The sequence below is a fragment of the Heliangelus exortis genome, chromosome 2 (assembly GCF_036169615.1).
Source record: "Heliangelus exortis chromosome 2, bHelExo1.hap1, whole genome shotgun sequence".
Classification (NCBI taxonomy): Eukaryota; Metazoa; Chordata; class Aves; order Apodiformes; family Trochilidae; genus Heliangelus; species Heliangelus exortis.
Window position 1 is genome coordinate 44,304,474 of NC_092423.1, and position 19,404 is coordinate 44,323,877.

Genomic DNA, 19,404 nt, shown 5'->3' on the forward strand with positions numbered 1-19,404 from the left:
TACTATGGGTGAGGTGGTTTTTTTTTGTTTTTTTTTTTTTTTTTTTGAGATGCCAGTATACTGAATAATGTATTTATTAGTTTTCTATCAATGCATGTGAAATACTTGCTGTCACTTTTTTAGCACTTGCATATTAGTATTTCAGGGTTTTTTTTCCTAAATGGATTATTTTTTTATTATTATTTGAGTCTGAATAAGGAGTATTTGTAAGCTCTGGCTTTTTCCAATGTCCTTTTAAAGGAACATGTTACTGTAATATTGAGGGAGGCCAGTTGTATAGAGTGTGTGTCTTACATATATGAAGAACTCAGAGTACAAGATTTTTTGCAACTTGGCAAGAAATTTTTGCAAATGTCTTCATTCAGCCACCTTCCGTTAGAGAAGGTTGTGATGAGAGAGAGGACTTTAACACTGTAGTAATTGCAATTATCCATGTGGTTATATCTTATTTAATTCCCAGAAGATCTTCTTCTTAGCATGAGGAAAGTTGTGTCTGCAACTTCCTATTGCATGTATTCTTCTAATGTCACAAGATGGTATCCTCCTGAGGATGTTAGATGGCAGAGCATTGCAAACATGTCCTTGTAAAATAGAATCTTCCATTTCAATTTGCCACTGAAGACTCTGCACTGGGGAGTACTCTAGAAATGGTTGTTCTAGGAAAAATGCCTTCTATAATTTAATCACTAACTGAGTACAAGGTCATAGAATCACACAAATGGTGGTTAGTAGGGGTCTCTGGAGGTCATGGAGTCTAGCCTCCAGCACTAAAGGAACTACTGCCAACAGGAGATCAGGTTATCTGCAGCTTTACCCTGCTGGGTCTTGCAAAAAAGATGGAAATTCTCCTGCCTCTCTGAGGAAAGTAGAACTCCAGCATGGTCACTCTGCTCTCAGGCAGGAGGCTCAGCAAGTAATCAGTTGGAGTTTCATGAGCACCCAGTTCTGTGGAGAAGGAGGAACCAGTCTCTTAAACTCTTAAGACCTAGAGAGCCCAGTCAAAACATTTTCCAGGCTCACTGAAGGAAATGTAAAGGAGAAATGCCATGCTGGTTTCCTTTAATCGTTTCATAACTCAACAGAGGATTTTGAAAATCAATTATGCTGCAGCACAGCTCTTCTGGAAACGGCAGAATTTCTTCTTGTTTTGCTGATCATGTCATGAGGAATCTGAAGCAGAAGTCTGAACAAATTGGAGTTTAGGCGATGTTTTATCAGCAAAATATAGTTATGGATTTGTGGTTAACAGTGTATTGACCATGTATTTTAGTGCAGTTTGCAGTTTTATCCTTTAATCTGCTTTTAAACCCTCTTCACTGGCTTGTAAAATAGTCTTTTTCAAAATATGTAAACTGTGGAGGGGATTATGTGTGATGGTGTACACTGAGGTAAGCATGTCTTATGGCTAACATGAAGCCATTTTTTCATATTAGGACTACAGAAAGACTTAAATAATGGAGTTTCTGAGTTAAATAGAGTGAGAATGGAGTCAAGAGTAGGGCATGCTGGGCTAAGCTAGATAGCACTGTAGTTGGAGTATGTAGTAAAAAGTTGGAGTGATCCAAAGTCTGTATTGGGGCAAGAAAATGTACTTCACTGTATTACTTTCAGAAGCAGTTCCTGATTTCTGCTAGAAATAAGAATAAGATCACAGGAATAAGTGATAGGGATCCTCTGCGTTACAATTTTGTTGTACATGCAAACTCAGCGAGAGTTTTTCAGATTGATTTCCACTAGAAATTCCATGTGCCTCTTCCAAGCAAATTTCCCAGTGTCTTTTAATTTCAAGAATAATCAGTTGTTTTAAGTGGTAACTCTTAACAGCTGTGGAATATGCCCGCACATTTGCAATACTTTTTACAGCAACCCAGCAAGATTTTGTTTCTAGTCACCAGGAACTTTGCCTGCCTTATAGACACCTACCCACAGGCAGGTCTTGCTTCATGCATCACTTCCCTGGTGAGCCCTTGCAATAGAGGTCTGCTTACCCCAGAAATGGACTTCTCTTTACTGCAGTGGAGTTTGCAGGTTGCCATGAGCACTAAGCAGTTTGAAATGTGTTCTCACATCTTAATAGCAGTGAGTTCCTGCCCTTCCAAGGCTGGCTGATAATAAAGTTACTGTATACAAGTGAATAGAAGACAAATGGAGTGCTGCTGAAAAGCTATGTTGTGAGAAGCAATATGGAGGAATAAAACATTTTCTGGGGCTTTCATTTGTGCTGCATTATGTGAAAGGGATGAGAAATGGTTTCTTTGTTCAGCCAAGATTTTTGTTCTGGGGTAGCTAGGTCACCAAGGTTGGCTTATAGCAGAAATGGGAGAGAAACAGTGCTTTGAATCCTCATTGCTAGCCAAAAGCAGGAGTGAGCAAACAGTAGTTTATTCACAGCTAAGTAACGTGAAATGGCACAGAACACAAGCTTTGTGTTTTAAGAGAAAACCTAGGTAGAGGACTGTGTTCTCATTATGAATAAGTATCATACTTGATTGTGTGTACCAGTGGCCCTCCCATACAATCCATGCTGACTCTGTAGTGCTCGCATCCCTGTGTTACCTTGAAAAGTAATGACTGACAAGTGTGCTTCTTTCTATCTCTGTTTCCTCCCTCTAATGTGTTAAACATTTTCTGCCTTTGTAAGAAATGAATCAATAGCAATACCTGAGCCTCCTTGAAATGTTCATCATGGGTTGTTTTGTTTTGTTTTTTTTAAGTTAAAGGGATTTTTTATGACAGCACTTAAGGTCCATTATGTAGTTAAGAATCCTAACCTTCCCATAAGATATGTAAGTAATATTCTCTCCATTTGCAGCAAAGAGATAAAGTAGCTTGTCTCCTTCAGCCAGAGAGGAAGATGGAACTTGTAAGTTCCTAATGCCCACTGGTGTGTATTTTGAATGACTGGGCTGCTGTGTCCTGGCACAATAATATGATCCTGTGATTTGCATGTAGCAGCACAAGTGATCAGGAATGCTTTTTTTTTCTGTATTTCTTAACTAATTAATTGTGCCAGTTATACACTGTTCATTTAACCAACAGCGTTTTGCTAACAATTCTCTGAACCCACGGTGTATTTTTTCATATTTTCTTGGTTCTGTGTCACTGATGTACTCAGAATGTAATGAATTGCTAAGAAAAGGGAAGAGTCAACTTTGATAAATTCCTTATTGAGGCCTTCTCTCCAGAAAGGTTGATCTCTCTGCATCATGTACCAAAGACGAGTTGATTGCTTAGTGCAGTAAATCAAACCTGTGATGGAATGGGTAATGAAATTCTTCAAAGGGTTGGTATAGTAATTTGCTTTCCCTGGTAGAGATCCTCTTAAATATGTTTGTTTACTCCTTTTCAGATCATCTCCATTGATCACTAGACAAAGCTTTATTTCCTTCTTTCTTTTAATATCTAAAAGTTACTTTGTTTTCTGCACAGGGAACGAAATTGTTTGTGCATAAAGAACAGTGTGGATTATTTCCTCTCTGTGCATAGAAGAACATGGAGTCAAACCTAAACAACTAAGTATACAAAATTTTGGATGGAAAAATGCTGTGCATATGTATGTAAACACAGATAGACATATGCAAATATAAATAAAGTCACATATATATTTATAAACATAATGACTCATTGACATCAACACTTTGTTTTTTCTTGTATCAGAGGGAAAAAATGGTAAGAGATGAGGCTGACATTATTTAATAGATCTAGAAAGAAAGGGGTGGTACTTACGTGTGCTGGCTGCTGACAAACTAAAAATCCTCTTAGCTTGTAGCTTTCCAGACTCTCTGAGCTGGAGCTGCAGAGATTAGGTCTCTACAGCACTCAGAAGAAAAAGGAGCAGACAGACATCCCAAGTCACTGGCAAAACACATCAGAAGACCTTGATGCAGCACTGTTAAAATTGCTTGGAGTTTTATCTGGGGAAGCTTAAAGCTGGTTGTGCCTGTCATAAACAGATTTTTTTCTTGCCTTGGCTCATTGGTACCCACTAGCAGCCTGCTATTCCTGTGCATACCACGTGTGCATGTGGCACTGATAAGACAAGAGTTTAGTTTTGCTCATGTTCTTTTATTGACCTTGCAGACACCTATGGCAAATAGTGCCAAGTCATGGCAAAAAAGATTTCTGATTGCAGCAGTGTTGCATCTCTGGGATGGCACCAGAGCAGTGTGAGCTCTCAGCCAAGGAGGAGGTTGGCCAGTGGATTGCAGAGTAGATTATTATCTGCAAGGTGCTCTCTTTGATGCCAGAACTGGCCAGAGGTAGATAGCAGCTCATTTTCTATTGTGTTAAAACTTCATGTGCCTTATTCCAAAATAATACATCTATTGTTATATCTGCTCCTTAGACAGGCAGGTGAGAGGAAGCTTAGAGGTGTTGTTACCATGTTGAGTAGTATCAGAGGTGAACAGGAGACCCAAAGAATGAAGAATTAACCCACTACTCAGAAGATTAATTAACTAGCTGGCTTGTTAAAAATAATCAGGAATGTACCAGAGGATCTGGGAGTGAAAACCAAGATAAGCATCAAAAGTGCCCCTTCCTGTCAGGGATAAAGATGGCTTTACTGGATTTGATAGATACGTAGCTGGAAAAGGCACTCTGACTTTGGATTTTCCTCTCCCTAGTGACTACTGTTGACTTACAGGATGTTTCAGTATTGGACTTTTCTCACTTAGCTCTAGGAGAGCTTAATATATGGAGCTCACTTGCAAACGTCCTTTTTTTCATAGAACATTTTAGAGACAAAAGAGCCCCACCCCCTGACTTTTTTTTAGGCTTTTGTGCAACACTAGCTTGAAGTCAGTTCATGTTTAGGAGAAGATGACTGAAAGTAATGTATTACCCACAGGGTCAGGTGCCTTTGAATTCGTGATATAATGCATTATGCCTGACCAGTGAGGACAGGACAAATAAAAGACACAATCCTTGATGGAACTTTGTGTAGGCAGCAGGTGCCCGGACGGTGCCTGCCCCGCCTGTGCCCAGCTGGGGCTAGCCCAGATGCGCATGCCCGGGTTCGGTAGGGTGTGGTTCCTGAGAGAATTCCAGAGCCGGACGGATCGAAGTTAGCTCCTGATACTAATCCGAACCAGCACTAGCTCGACTGACTCTGTTCGCAAACCGAGCTCGCGCCTGCAGCGAGATTCCTCTCACGCAACATCTGGTGGAGAATGCGGGCAGCAATTTCGGTCTAAACCGTCTCCTCGAGCGTTTCGTCCAAAAGTGACCCTTCTCCACAGACCGTTCGATACCCCGAAAGATTCGGGTAAGAGAAACCCTTTCCTCTTTTCGACATCGACATCAGTAAAACCGATGATGGAATCCTATGCAAGCAAACCTGCTGGCACCGCCGTTGCCGAGCAGATTGTAGCCCAGGCGGAAAGGCAGGAATCCCTCAGCTATCCGGGCCCTGAGACCGCCTGGAACCTCCGGGGGGAGGTGCATGATCTGCTGGCAAGTCTCCACTATAAGGAGATCAACGGCGACATTGTTGGTGCGGACAACACCTGGCTGGTCGTTTGCGGTCTGTTAGCTCTTGTGAAAGCCGAAATAGAAGTGGCAATTGCCACCGCCGTGGCCCCATTACGAAAGACCGAGGTATTTCCCCCGAAGGAAGTGCCCACTGCGACCCCCTCGGCACCCCCCTTCGAGGGGGAGGAGCCCAAGAGAACGCCAACCGTGACCCCCTCGGCACCACCCTCCGAGGGGGGGGAGCCCGAGAGAATGCCGGCCATGTCCCCGTCGGTGCCACCCCTGGAGGAAGTCGAAACACTGGAAAATGATGGGGCGGAAACCGCGGCTGGCAGCACCTCCGGCTGCCGCGGAGAGTTACCCCCGCTGCCACCCCCGGCCCCATGGAAGGCTGCAGAGGTAAAAGCAGCCCCTAAACTAAAGTGGCTGTATGTGCGGCTGGGTTTCCTCAGCCTCACCCTGGTGCACCTCGCGTATTTGTCATCTTTTCCCCCATAATAAAAAAAAAAAAAAAAAAAAAAAAAAAAAAAAAAAAAAAAAAAAAAAGGGGGGGGGGGGGGGGAAATGTAGGCAGCAAGTGCCCGGACGGTGCCTGCCCCGCCTGTGCCCAGCTGGGGCTAGCCCAGATGCGCATGCCCGGGTTCGGTAGGGTGTGGTTCCTGAGAGAATTCCAGAGCCGGACGGATCGAAGTTAGCTCCTGATACTAATCCGAACCAGCACTAGCTTGACTGACTCTGTTCGTGAACCGAGCTCGCGCCCGCAGCGAGATTCCTCTCACGCAACAACTTTGCTTCCTGCATTAAAGATTGGTCATGGGATGATACTGTTGGTCCAGACAACTCGTGACTCTTACTGGTTGTCAAGTCATACACAATGTAGCAGAGTATGAAGCTTTTTATCTCTCCTGTTCAAGACAGCACACTTTTTTGCAAACCCAAGAGCAGGATAAATCTTACAGGGATGTAAGTGAAATTCTTCTGCCTCTCTCCCCTCTGATTACATGGTCAAAGTCATGGCTTAGTAATTGCTTACCTGTGTAAGGTGAGAGCTATTTAACTCCAGAAGTTGAAATCCATAATCCATTATCACTCTTGTGACATCTGCTGCCCATTGGATACTATATTCAATAGCTGTATGGTGAAATTCTGCTCTCGTACATAGATACTAAATTATTTTTCACTAATCTAAGCAATCTCTGGCGTGGGACATAGGGGAGTTTCAAGTGCATGCCATGGTTTCATCAGGGTAACCATTTGAAATTTCAAGAGGAAGTCTACAGGCTAGTTGAGTGTAATTTCCCAGCAAAAAATTAACAGTTGGTTATGATCTTTCCAGAAGTACCTTCAGGTTTTTTCAGCCTGGTACCTGGTTCTTGCACCTCCCCTAGAAGATGGCACCTCCAGCCCTTGCTATTACACTCATTTGCCTGCTCAGACCTGACTGGGGTAAGACTGCCACCTATTGAATCCCCAACGTTATCTCCTGCCAAGTTTAGCTTTCTATCCAAATGCTGTCCTGCCTTGTTTATGAGACCTGACAAGATTGGAGCCCTCTCCAGCATGCCAAAAGGATAACTCACCTTGCAAGCAGACATGGAAGTGTCAGAAAGCAGCAGCTGAGCAAGAGCTCTTACTTTGCTACATCAATTCCTTTTACACTGAAAGAAGCCATTACAGATGCATCCTCCTGGAGTTTGGTTGTCAGATGTGTTTTTCCAGGGCTTGTCAGCTTGAGTAGGATGCAGCTGTCTTCCATCAAAGAGAATTTCAGGCACTTGAGGATAACAGAAAGAAAGAGACAAGAATAACTTTCAGAAAACACCAAATTGGAACATGATTAAGAAGAAAGAAACTTCATTCAGATCATAGATTCCTCTCAATGGTTTCTTTCTGCTTTCATTTATATGCGCAAACACTATTTAGTGTAATAAGATTCATACCCTGCACAGTAGTAGAATTTTTTAAGAGCACTGGCAGTGTGCAGTTGTCAAATAATTCATGACTTGACTCACTTTAATAGTTTGATAATGTGGAAATCCCATAAGTGCAACACTTGTTCTTTATATTATTTTGTGTTTCGAGATATCTTTTGTGGTTAAGAGCCTACTCCAAGGCCTGTGGAGATCTTCTGTTGAGTACAGTGGACTTTAAATCAAACTCTTTTATTTAGAGTGGGTGCAAGGAAGATGGAGCCAGACTCTTCTCAGTAGTTCCCAGTGACAGGATAAGGGGCAATGGGCACAAGCTGGAACATAGGAAGTTCCATTAAAACAAAAGAAAAAAATTCTTTACTATGAGGGTGACAAGGCACCGGAATGGCCTTCCCAGGGGTGTTATGGAGTCCACTTTTCTGGAGATACCCATAACCTACGTGGATGCAGTCCTGTGTAATGTGCTCTAGGTGATCCTGCTTTAGTGGGAGTGTTGGACTAGATGATCTCTAGAGGTCCCTTCCAACTCTGATGATTCTGAAAAAGGTGAGAAATGACCACAGCCCAAGTCCATTTGAAACAATGTGGCTCAGTGCTCTTTTGGAAATGCCAGCTCAGTGCAGCTATAGCACTGTACCTGAGCAAAATTCAGGGGGTTTGCTGAAGCATTATTTTTTAGGGTCCAAGAACTTCTCTAAATGTAGTCAGGAAGAGTGTGTGCTGGGAGGCAGCTGATTAGCTGTAGCAACATGAAGATCACTACTAAACTAGCACCTGGTAAATATTCAGGCAGTCCCTCTCCATGCACTGAGAAAGCCATAGGTACCTGGTTAAAAACATCATCCGTTGACATCTTTGTTATTTCTTTGTGCATCTGTCTAGAGGACGTCATGTCTCTCCTGGACTCCTCCACTGCAAGGTTTTCCTTCTTTAGCAGTTTTCCTTGGAATATCTCATAATCCTTTTCAGTGATATCACCTCTTTCATCCAAGATCCTATGTATCATGCTCTGTATGACAGAGCTAAATATTGATACCATCTAAACTTAAGTTGTGGACCCCCAAAATATTAAATGCTCTTATTTTGGTTTGTTTTTAATGAAGATGTGTGGAGTTATGCCACCTAAGAAATAAGGTATATCACAGCCCCAGTTCTCCCTATTTGCTTTCACAGGAACTGATGTAAGTTACTGTGAGCACTTGGTCCCGAGGTGTGGAGTATTTCCCTTTAGTGATGAAGCAGCAAAGCTGCTTGTGCTTGCATATGGTTCCCTTTGGACTTAGAAAGGATAATGCTTTCCTATTTAGCCATCAAAAAATGCTACAGAAGGCAATGGAAAAAAGAAGCAAAAAAGTTTTGCATATATCTTATGTTAGCTTGACATTCCCTGGGCAATGGGAGGGAGACCACTGTCTGCTTCTCACTGTATACTGCATGAAGAGGGGAGGCCTCACCTTGTTCTGCACATTGTTCTGCCACAGTTGTGGCACTTACCCCAAAGCTTTCTGTGCAATGAGCTCATAATGGAGCCTGAAATGCTCAGGCATTCTAATGTGCAATATAAAATATAGAAGAAGGGCCTCATTCCTCATAAGGAAACCAATTGAATGGATGCAGCAACCAGAAGGTTTTGGAGTGGAGGGAACAAGTGATGCATTTTGCCACAAAGAATATCAGCACATATTGGATGAATATGTTGCTCAGAAGGGCATGTTGAAGCATATGACTGCTCATGCAGGGACATATATTGTTTCTGTGTTCTTTCTGTTACTGTTCTTGTCACCTGCTTTTTGCTCTATGCATGGGCAAATCTGGGCTTCACTTGCACAGTGGTCCTGTACAAGGCCTTTAAGCACAAGTACTTGTACAAGTACCTCTGTCTGAACTGCATCTCATGGGGCTAGGACTAATAGAAAATGGCATGAAGGCATGAAGCATGCTTTTCTTTCTTGAAAAATCTCATTTTCTCTGTTTACTTGTCATCCTTGGGGCTTTTCATTGGGAAATCAATAAACTTGTCCCAAGGTGTAAGGCACACAGGGAATAATGATGGACCAAGAACTTGTGTGCTGTGAAGTGGCAGCATCTTGTCCATGGCTTGACTTTAAAGCCATGGGAAGTAAGTTAAGTGAGATCTGATTTTCCTGAGCACAATGGGAAAAACCTGGGAAGTGTAGTTGGGCATTTGCAAAAATAATTTTCCTCACTCCTTGTGTGAAGTACTAGCCAGGAAAAATAACTAACTAATTAATGTATGTGTGTTATTCTTCCTGGAGCAAGTATGAATATGGATTATCATTTGTTTATGCTGGACAACCAATTTACATAACTTTAGTAGGGCTTTCTATTAGTTTGTGACAACTGAAGAAATGCCAGTATATTCATCATCCCAAACCCATTAAAGCTTTCAGCTTTGCAAAGAATTGATAAAATGCTCTGATGCAGACCTGCACATTTTATCCCTTACCACAACCTTGCTTCCTGTATGAGGCATAGCATTCTCACCAATTTCTCATCAGGGATAAGTAATTGGCCAATTAAATCATAGGCCGTGATGCCTTGTAGAGTAGAGCTAAATCAGTGGTAGACTAACTTTGAACAATCTGAATCTTAATGTGGGATAAATTAAGCTCTTTCCTTTGTCATTGCCTTCATATGTACTCTGGTTTGAATACAGAAAAAACCTGAATTTGTCAGTCAGGTAGGGTTTTAGAACTCTTTACTCTCACAGGGATGTTGCAGAACTGGGCTCCATGTCTACATTTTTGACTGAAAAAAGCATTACCAGCTTGGTTGTTAATGTAACACCTTATTTCTGGCTGAATCCTGGCATCTTGATAGAAGGAAGAATTTTGTCAGTACGTGGATTGAAGGAGTTGACTTTGGAGGTTTCATGGATTACCTTTGCCTGGTCTTTTCTGCTTCTCTGTAATAGTTGAACTAATGTTAGTATTCCAGGAGTGTCTAGAGGTTTTGAGCTGTACCAGATTTCCATTGTATCACAGATGCTGTATAAACCCATAGTGGGGAAATGTCCCAATCCTGCAGGGATTTGCAGTGTAAACAGGCAAGGCGATGCACAGCAAAAAAGGAAATAATACCTTTCTTTTTCAGATGTGGTATCACTATTCAGGTGGGATAACAGAACAGTAAGGTGGTTTTCAGAAGTGTGGAGAAATAAAGCATTTTTCCAAATATCCAAGTATCAAAAAGAAAAATCTGGCAGAGCTGGGAGTGAGCCGAGGTTTCTTGAGTCCCAGTACACTACTCTGATAAAAAGACAGTCATCTGTGATTTCTAAATAAAATTCAAGCATACTTTTGATGAACCTGAAACTAAGGAGCATTCTTCTGGTAGGTGAGAGAAAGCATTGTGCTGAGTGGGTGAGGTGCAAAATGTAAACATAAATCATTAAAATAAATTAGCTTTTCTGTTATTTGCCTCTTAGCAGTTTATAGATATCATAGCAAAACTGCTGAAAATTTAAGAGCTATTTCTCTTTTGACACAGAGCGTCACATCATACTTGAAGTATCTCTTTTTAGCACTTAAGAGTTAGCCTGGATACTTGGATAAGTATGAAAAAAAACAGGTGAAGTGTATTTGAGTGCCTAGTGACAAAAGTTGTGGATGTGACCTAGGACTGGTGCTTACACTCTTGGATAATTTCTGCATTCCTGTACTGGCAGTAGCTGTTCCTACTTCAGGACTGAGTGTTTTCAGGAAAGTCCCTCTCTGAAATATGCAACAAACTCAAATCCTCATTTCAAATTAAGCCCAAACTCAGATATTTTTCCACACAGGGATAGTGACTCCAGCAGGGGACTTAAAGAAGCACAGTTAAACCTGTAAGTTCCCTTAAAGAAAATAAAATCCCTTTGTGTTTTTGAAGAAGCCTCTCTGCTGATTAAACATTGCTTAATCTATTCCTAAACCATCCCTTGGATACAAATCAGACAATTTTGTATAAGCAGTGGTAGTACCATGGAAAGTCCTATCTTGAATTATGTTCTCCACTGAGCTCTCCTTGGAGCTGTGCAGATTCCAGCAGTGAAGAATTCGGGCTGTTATGTTTTGGCACTTGCAAGGGTTGGTGAGGAGGGCAGTAATGATGCTTCTGCTCCACTGGAAGGATTTCCTCATGACAAAAGCAAAGTATCAGCTTTGATTGTGGTTGGGTTTTTTCCCATCCCAGCATCAGAACATGAGCTGTCAAGCATTTCTTTTTGGTGCTTTGTGAAGTTTTTGTTTGTGCCTGTACATTGAGGAAAGAACAGAACTGGCCTTTCACACCACATCTGATGATGTTGATTACTTTTTTGAAGAGAAAATGCCCAGACATCATCAGGGGATAAATAGTAACCAGCTGGTGAGTGGTATTTAGAACAGAGACACATTTGGAGATTAAGTCTTGACTGTAGCACTGATGGCTTTCAGCCTCCTTGCCTTAATGGGGCAGAGTTGGCAGCACAGAGTAGGAGCACCTGTCTGTTGGCTTCCTCATCTCTGGCTTGAACTCCATATCATTTGAGATGCTGGACATCTGCTGCTAAACATTGCCCTTGTGAGCACTTGCCTGCTTTTTTAAATAGCTGCATATGAGATAAACTCAAAATTCAGATGGGGCGGGGGGTCAGCAAGCAAATATGGAAGGTGAGCACCTTTGCTTCAGGACTGATCAGTGAGCTTATTTAGAAAGAGCTGCAGAATGGTAGTGAAATGGGTCTCAGCTGTGATGCATGCTCGACTTGTGCAGAATCTGAAAACAAGATGCTAAAAGCACCTGCATTTAATCAGTCTGGGGAGAGTTGACTCTGAGCTTTATCAGTACTTCTGATCAACTGGTGATGCCTAACAACACCCAGGGAGGCACTGGGAGTTGTCACCAGCAAGATATTATGGTGTTCTTAATTTAATGCTCTTTGGATTGTTTAATGTGGAAATTGAGATTTAATCAAACATCAGACTCACTGTCCAAGTTCCTAAATTAAACAGGAATTGCTTGGGAGCTTTTCCAGAACTGCTGTTTGTTGCATCAGCCACGCCGTCACTTTTATTAGTTGTGGAAGAAACCATTTTGCAACAAGCTGATTTAGCCCTTGCTACAGGAGCTGAAATAGCTGCCTTGAGACGTTCTGAGCCCATTTTCTGTGAGAACCTCTGATTTTTTATGACATCATCAAAGACTTTTTGATGGAGCCTGAGCAGGAGTGGAATAAAACCAACAAAATGGAGGTTAATTCCTATTCTCGCTATGGCATTCATTTGTTCTCTGTATCTTGCTAGTTGTCTGCTGAATGACTGAGTTTTCTTTTCAGTCCTCTCAAGGGTATTCACAATTTTCTGCTTTTACAAGAAATGAGTCAAGGTCAGTCCTCTTCATTGCACAAAAGCATCTGCAAAGATCTAAATTGTAAACACTAGAGCTTTGTTTTGCTGTTTAAAATCATGCTGTGGGATTCAACTCTGTGCTGTCTAAAGTTGCTTTCTGAAAAAGGGAAAGACCAGATTTAGAATGTAAATCTGTATGGTTTTTGTTAACAGATGAAGCTCTGGAGCAACTTTTGATTCGATCTGTACTGGAGTTTCTGGCATAGCACACGTGTGTCTGTGCTATATCACTGCAGCCTGGTACCTTGTTAACAAGAGGGCTCATGTGAGTGGAGGGCTGCTGAAAAACTTGTCCCTCTTCTGTATGTGAGTGGTTCACAACTGAAATAGAGGTGCTACTGGGTTTTATCCACTTCCCTCCACTCTGGCACTTTGTAATGGCGTTGAGGATGGGCTGTGAGACAGTAGATACTCTGGATTAAATGACAAAAGCCCTGTGTCTTCTCCTGTCCCCTGAAGAGTTGAAGGATTTGGAGCAAGGGCTTTGCTTGAGCCCCTTTACATTGCATAAATGAATGTATTATCAGAACAAGTTTCTGGTCTCTGTGTTTTCTGATCTTTTTTAAACCCAGAATTACTGAAACAGATTTATGTTACACTTTTCTTAAGCTAATTGAAAACGTAATTTGGTCTGTAATGAAGAATATAAAACTGAAATTGTCGTTCAGTCCCTTAAAACAGTGACACTGTGCTAAGTCCAGAGGGCTTACAGAAACTCTGCTGCTTCTCCTTTGCTAGGATCACAATCAGTGAAAAGCCCCCTGCTCCACGGACAGGTGTAAGAAATATCATGAGTGCCTGTTGTTTTTTTATTGCATTTATGCCTAGCTGTCCCCTTTTTTTTACCTTTTTTATTAGATATCATTCAACATATTATCTTCAACTCTTTTTAATAAAACCAGTCAGGTACAGTATATTTACTCTGTTCTTGGAGCTACTGGATAAAGACATTTACAATTAGATTGTGTTAGTGAAGGATGGATTTTCAATAAGCTCCTGGTTTTTGGCCTGACCTATGCACACTTTATGCTGAGAACAACAAGACACTCATCTTGCACATCTATTCAGAGACCCTTGATGGTACCAGCAAAGTGCATTCTGGTCTATGTAAAAAGAGGTGAATCTTCACTCCAGCTCTCCAGAAAGGTGCTTGGGATGCTTCGTTGTACCAGTCATGGCATTGGGTTATGGATGGGACTCTTGGCTCTGTCAGATCTATCACAGCAGGATGTGACTGAAGATTTTTCAGTCTGGAGCAGTAAAAGTGTGTGTGTTTGTGCATAAGATGTGGCTTCTCTGGGTTCAGCTGATCTGTTGAACAGTTTCAGAAGCCAGCAGACAACTGCTGTTTACCTTATCTTCACTTGCTTTGTCATTTTTGACCTGTTACATTAATATTGTTTCAGCCTTGTTCCCACCCGTGTGCAACTCAGGGTTGTCACTGGCACCTGCAGTACGTTGACTTGGAAGGAAGGGAAAGGAAAAGGGAGAAAGGGAGAAGAAAAAGAGCTGGCAGTGTGGTCAAAACAGAAGGTATAGAAGTATATTTGGGGGATGATATCTTGATTCCAAGAATATTTTATAACCTTGTCATTTGAGTTGGCTCTGCAGTTAATATTGCCTAGATGCAAATGTGTAAGAGCTAAAATGTGTTTGTCCTCGTGCTGTGTCCCAACCTGAAGGGTGAAGCTATACCTTGGAAACCTGACAGATCAAGTCCTGAGCAAGAATTTTCCTTTTTTTCTGAAGTGTAAGGAAATCTGAAGGACAGAGAAAGTTCTTTTGGTTTAATATTTCTTGCTTTAGTGCAGGTCTAGTAAAGGGCAGTGTGAGTATGCTGCGAAGTTGACATACAGAATGGGTAATTTAATTTTGTTGTTGTTGTAGTCTGCTGGGCATTTTTCCAAAACAAGAGTAGGGAGTAACTGGCATATTTCATTACAACTGCCCAGATGACTAGGAGGAGATTAAGCCTTTAATTACAAGATGGAGCACCCTGAGCCAGTGTTACAGCTTGTGGCTGAAACCACTGCCAATCCTAGAACAACCTAGAGGGTCTCAGATAGATCACCTCTGGGTACCTGGTACAGACTTTGTCTTGTCTACCTGAACATTAATTTTACTGGAATTTATACATTTGTATGTTTTAAGAGGATTAATATTTTCCATGAACTGGAATAATTTGCATGAGTCTAGTCTTCTAACCAGGTGGCACTGAAATAAGATGACAGCAAGTTCTATTCCTCTGTGTTTGCATATCAGCAGCATAATTTTTAATAGGTGCTACATTTTGTGGAGATGGAACCTTTAAATATCATAGCTAAATCTCATCATCTTTGACTTTTCCCTTCAAGGCTGGTTGCCATCAGCAGTTGTGAACAATTAACATTCTCACTGATTTTGCCTGCCATCAGACTGTCAAGCTAGGAAATGACATGCAATACTCACGTAAAAGTGGCAGAGAAGGGATATTTTTAAATTTTTTTTTTCCTTGTATAATGAGGAAAAAGCTGAAGGGAGTGGACATCACAAGTACCAAGAAGGGTTGTCTGTTGAGAGTATTTCATTATGTCAACTGGATGAACAAGTGGGTTTCTCTTTTACTCAGAACATCTGGAATAACAATTTTTTCACATTAGTATTTCAGTTTTTGGGGAGCTTTCTCAACTCCATTTGGCTCCAATGGGAGCTGAGAGGGGTCAACTTACCAAAGGAAGGTAGCTGTAAAATTATTCCTTTATGCACAAGATTTATATTATTAAATTTGGGATCTGCCAGGAGGCAGTGTTCTATTCAGTAAGATATGTTGGAATAGTAGCCAGAGCAGAGTGATAAAATTTATTCTACTAGTTCATATACATATGTTGAAGGTTGGCATAGAAAGCTGTATTTTACCAGTGTCAGATGATCTGCCAGCAAAATGAAGGAAATAAGCATTCACTGGCATAATGCTTGGATATGGCAGGCAGAACCTGGCTGTGAAGAACAGACATTCTGTCTCAGCTCTGTAAAGTTATTTTGTTACTGAGATACCTCAAGACCTGAATTGTGCTTATTGATGCTGAATGATCATTTTGCCCATATCTCTGTGCAGGAAGTTTTAAGCAGCTTTGGTAAAGGCAGTGCTACTGGGCTGTCCTGGGTTTGAATTATGGCCTAATGCTGTGGGTGTAAAGCAGTCATTTGGCTACAACAAACACTTCTGGTAGCTAGACATTTTTTGGAAATTTGTTGCTTTCCATATCTGGTAATCCTAGAGGATGGATGGCAAAATGGGGGCCGTGAAATTTTGATATGAGGGTTGCTTAAAGGCAGCAGAACAGTGCAAATAGCTTTATTGGATCAAAAAAACCTGACCTTGTCTCCTGCATTGACTTATGGACTTGTATATTTGGAAAAGGGGGGACCTTACTGCAGTTTAACCAGAGAGTTAATTTCCACATAATAAGTCTGGCCTTTGTGCAAATTACTATGGTTTTTTTTTTTGAGATGAGGAGAACATATCAAATGAAGAACACTCAGTATTCAGAGTGGCCAAGAAACAATAGAAATGACCTTAAAAAGCTTTCATTATATATAATAATCCGCTACAATGGTATTAAAGAAAGTATTCCTCTTTCCCTCTCTTCGTATTCTTCCCATCAATGCTGAAAGATTTTAAAAAATCACAGTTTCAGGTAGTTTTATGCACACAGTATTTAATTTGTGGCACAATTCAATGAAAGTCATGAGGCAGGGCACAAAAAGGTTGAGTTACTTTGTTTTCAGTACTGTTCAGTGGCTTGGTTTGTGTGTGTATATATATGTATATATATATCTATATATATATATAGATGTGTATATATAGTTTGTGCAGGAAGAGGGTTGTGGTTCTGGTGGTATGAAAGTTGATGTCAGCATTCTTTAAACCCATCCTGTGTGAATAAGGTTGAAGCAATTGCCCATTGTTTGATAGAGTAATATAGGGTTCCAGTGCACTTCTCTACAACATCAGGAAAGTCAGCGTGTTTGATATCTGTGATAAACCATGTAAAAAACATCAATGGGAAAATTAGTTCCCTTATTACCGAAACTCAGCTTGTACAAGCTAAAGTTCAGGTTGGGTGTAGGCATACAATTCATCTTGTGATGTTTAGCAGAACCTTGTAAAGCTTTCGTAAAGCTCTGATTCTGTAAACAGTTTGGTTATCCCACACTAGGTGCAATATGCTTTAAAGGCATTGGAAATAGCCTTCACATAGGATTTAAAAAAAACAACACATGGGTTCTGTACATATTTGGTTTACACGAGGCAGTCTTTTCCTAAGGGAGGGCTCTAAAAAGGGAGCAATACTGCAGGGTTTTTGTAGTCATTATAGTGTGTTGCTGTGGTAGAGCAAGAGCAAAGTGCAGATGCAGCAGCTGTAATTGGGTAACTGACATGTTGGTGATCCTCAGTAAAAACTAAAAATGCATATGAAATTCGACTTTAATAGGGTTATTAAAAAAAAAACCAAAGACAACAAAACAACAACCATGTCCTGTGTTTCCCCAGTTTTAGATGTCACTACTCAGAAATCCTGCAGAAATTTTAGGGAGCAATCTTTTTCATGGGAAAAGTGAAATACAGCACAAGCAAGCAACAGCCTAGTGAGGTGATCCTCTTCAGCATCTCAGTTCAGGCAATCCTGCTGCTATATTGGTTGGAATTTTTCTGCAACCAAATTGTCACTTAATGAAGGAAGAAGATATTTTCAAAAGTGTAAGTATCCGTGCTAGTTTCTTTGAAAAAAGTTTTATCTTTTTGTGAGCCTTTAAGTTCACACTGGGGAAGTCAAGTAAGCTAGCAAGCATTTTGGTATGTAGAGATCAAGGACAGATGTTACACAGTGTTTGGCAGAGAAAATCCAGGCCTTTTAGCAGTGGATTCTTGACACAGCAAGTTATGATCAGGCAGGTAAATAGCTGGGTTATTTGCATCATTTGTGTGGCACTGCTGTGCTATTAACTGTTCCTCCTAGCTTCCTCCATAGAAATGTTTTTGAGAGTTTTATACTCAACTGAATATCTATCCTGAGGCCCAGTCATCTTGTCCCTGTCTTAGGGACTTAGCAAGGATACCAAGAGCTGCAAGCTAGGGCATATTGCTTTGGTGTAAGAAATCCAAAATCTTTGTTAAAATGTGCCCTTTCTGATATTTGTTCTTATGCATTCTGCTTTGCATCCTTTGAACATGACAGGAATTTGTTGTGTTTTTTTTTTTTTTTCCCCTGTGGAAGAGTACATTGTGAGTACTGTTTATGTCCCTTAGCTATGGCTAAAAAATAAAGAACAGTTGCAACTTAGCCAGCAGCAGCAATCACTGTGTGTGGCTTTGGCTACTCGGCAGGCTCTACAGCTCCCTGCTCAGCAGCTAGTACAATTACCTGAGTTTATTTATAGTTATGGGTTTCCATAAGGAGTAAATTTGGGGAAAATTTCCATTTTCATGCTATATCAGGAAGCTTCAGTCATTGCACAAAGTCAGCCACATTACCTCTGTTGATGTAGAAACTGAAATACCACCCGTCCCAACCTTCCTATAAACCTAATTCTTGGCTGTGCTTCCACTGACACCTCACATCTGCGTGTTTAGCAATCAGCCCCACTAAAAAAGGAAGATGGCCAAGGAGAAGGCTTCTCTAGCACTTTATTTTGGTTTAGAAATGTATTTCTGAGCTGCACCTCTCCAGCTGTCTGCACTTATGCTTTGGGTCACAGTGGTTCTGGTGACTGTGAACTGGGTTCCTTTTGGATGAAATGAAACCAGAAGATGCACCTCATATATCCAACTGCTAGTTCTTATTCAATCCATGGGAGACAAAAATTAAGTTAGTCCCTAGTCAATCACCTTGAAACATACCTGGTGTGGTTGCTGGGCCCTTAGCACCACTGTCTGTCATACTTGCTGAATAGACATAAGCTGGTTCTACTGAGCTGCATAGAGCAACTCACTTCCCAGAGTTCAGCTCAGGCATCTGCACATCTCTATTCCTATGTGGAGGACTCCAAAACCTAACTTAGTGGAGATGGTGATGGTTGTTTCAGCAGCCCCTAAGTGCTCACACTTGAGGAGGGTGAGATCACCACCTCAGACACCAGCAGCTGGGCAGCCACTGACCAGGGAGGAATGCCTCCTTCATCCTACAGTAACTGGGGTCCTTTGGAGATGTGTGATCCATGTGAATGCCATGGTTCATTTTCCTTCCTCACAGTTGCAAAGAAATGTCACCACGAGGACTCTGGTTCTATTACAGGGTGGAAGAGCTATTAAATCTGCTGCATTTCACATGCTGTTATCTGGAAGTGCTAAAGACGATGCGGGATGTAAATGCTTTCTGAGTAGCAAAGCTGATTACTGCTACTATCTGAATGAAACAGAAAAAATTATTGTAGTTACGTAGTTGATAAATGATCAACAACAAACATTGTGTGGAGGCTGTGAAAGTTCAGAAGATGCCCTTCAGCAGCTGAACAAAAGATTGGACTTGCAGCTCATTCCCACCATATGGACTGGGTAGTAAACAATGTATTTCATCTTGTTAGGACAGCTGTGCAGACTTATTTTCTTTCATGCTCTGTCAGAAAACAGT

General features: G+C 41.2%; 1 protein-coding gene across 5 annotated transcripts in view; it reads left to right on the forward strand.

Moving 5' to 3' along the window:
* The window catches only part of TMEM108 (transmembrane protein 108), a 166,970-nt gene that overhangs the window by 32,467 nt on the left and 115,099 nt on the right, over positions 1-19,404 (forward strand). The window contains exon 2 of one of the 5 annotated variants that reach the window (XM_071735824.1): positions 2,813-2,863. The exons of 3 other annotated variants lie outside the window; for them this stretch is intronic. The gene's annotated coding sequence lies outside the window, so the exon portion shown is untranslated. Of the gene's footprint in view, positions 1-2,812; positions 2,864-9,450; positions 9,523-19,404 lie in introns of those variants that run through there. One more of the 5 variants, XM_071735826.1, reaches the window with a different exon arrangement.